This window comes from Photinus pyralis, unplaced genomic scaffold (genome assembly GCF_008802855.1).
Source record: "Photinus pyralis isolate 1611_PpyrPB1 unplaced genomic scaffold, Ppyr1.3 Ppyr1.4_LG1, whole genome shotgun sequence".
Classification (NCBI taxonomy): domain Eukaryota; kingdom Metazoa; phylum Arthropoda; class Insecta; order Coleoptera; family Lampyridae; genus Photinus; species Photinus pyralis.
In genome coordinates this window covers 52,229,719-52,231,709 of record NW_022170249.1, presented here as the reverse complement: position 1 = coordinate 52,231,709, position 1,991 = coordinate 52,229,719, and positions in this window count along the sequence as shown.

The window sequence follows — 1,991 nt, the reverse complement described above, 5'->3', positions numbered from 1 at the left end:
AACCAGAGCATTAGATTTTGAATTTCAGGTTTAAAGAGGAGATGAAGGGTCAAACTTCCGCAAAATATTTTTATTACTGAGCGAGCCGTGGATAAATTAAAAAAATCATTGTCATTTTTGCCAGCATCGTAGAGGTCCAATTATATTTTATGCAAGTGAGGTTTACGGTCCTTGTAAATGTTACTAAGACAAAAAAAGCCCAAAAGTAAGCTTACTAAGTGTACTTCTTCTGGTAAGTACCTCGTGTCAATTCTACTTATTTTGTGTCATCCTATGCTTTTTCTCATTTTTACTTTCCCTTATTAATTTCTATGAATCCTTATTACTTCTGTAGGGTGCTGGCATGCAAAAGACTACTGTAAATTACCTACCCTACATATTTCATAGAATGGGGGAAATAAGTGTAAGAGCGATATTTTATGGTGATCTTTAATAATGAAAAAGTACAATGTGAACGCAACCCCTATTTGAAAAATGTAGCAAACCGGCTAGTCAGAGGGCCGATGCGGGATGTGTATCCTATATAAGATAAGCCTAAAGATGTTGGAAGTAAATCACCTGTAATCGCGTTCTATAAACCGAAGGCTAGTTATTTTGACAGTTCAAGGAGCCGTCGTTAAAATTTGGATTAGGAAGAGCTACCGGAAGTTATTTTGCTATAGCTGTGCTATAGTTATAAGTTCAAGTTTGTGCGTTAACAGTTTGTATGCCTTTACAGGGTTAATGTGAAATTGGATACTTTCAATAAAAACGAGTACACTTTCAATTTTCTTTCTAGGGTTACATCGGCATATTTATTGGGGAGAAAATCCAATTTCTTTTTTTCTTCCCCTTTGTTACCTTGTTTGTACCTGGTTACCGGTCAACTTCATTGGATCAAGTAGTTTGATCGGCGAATTGCAATTTCTCTCATAATTCAACGCACAAAGGCATTCCCATTTTAGGACTTGCGCTAGGAAAAGGAATGTTAATACATCTCCTTCAAAGAATGTTAACAGTAAGTAAGTATAACACAATTGCGTCATTTAATCTTAACCTTCCGTAGCAAACGGGAACATGAATAATTCAAAATGTCGCAGACTGTATAAATTTCAGCAAAAGCGAGATTTGTATCCAGCGAGACGTTTATAAAGAAGACATTAAATACGTGCAACTTTTAAGGATTGGTAGCATAAAATTAACTAACGAAAATAGTGCAGTATCATGAGCATGACATTGCTAAATTGTTTAATTATGTAAAACGCGTTACAGATTAAGTGAATTGCTAAAACGAACTTTGTTAAATATCGGTTTGCTTTGAAGGAGGTAATAAATCAATAAGCATGAACGGTTTTCTTAAAAGAACTCGGTTACATAAACGCTGTTAATATACTCCTATACAATTAGCTTCTGTTGTATCGTATGCCAGACAGTAGGGCATCCTTTCTATTTTTGACGTACCTACGACAACCTATTTTCAATTGAAACTTAAAAGTAAGTCCACCACATTCACTCTACATTTTCATTTCGATTTCAGGGCACATAAGATTTAGGTCACAAATCCTTTTTAATTAACAAAATTTATAATTACATATCATGCCGAAGCTAAGAACAGATTTAAAATTAATGTGTAATACACGAATTGACCTGAGGAAGTCACGCAGCGTGACCTGCAAGGGAATTAAACAGCAAAAGCTAAGTGGAAGTGAGAATTACACGCTTTCAACGCCAACTTTTGAAAATAATTACGTGCGTGCAACACGACTGATTTTGTAAAAAATAACAAATCTCTGGTATGAATCCGGCCATCAGCAATCGTATGCGAAGATCGCCGTTCTTCTTTTTCCTCGCGGTATGAAGAAGATGATTGATACACGCTGTCATTTGTTTCGTGTCTCGCATGAAGAAACCGTACAGGTGGATTACAGTGACATTCTTAAAAAAGGAATGGAACTATGCCGCGAACAGGTATAGTAGTTAAATAAGTCTTCGGTTAACCTTTTGGTTATCAT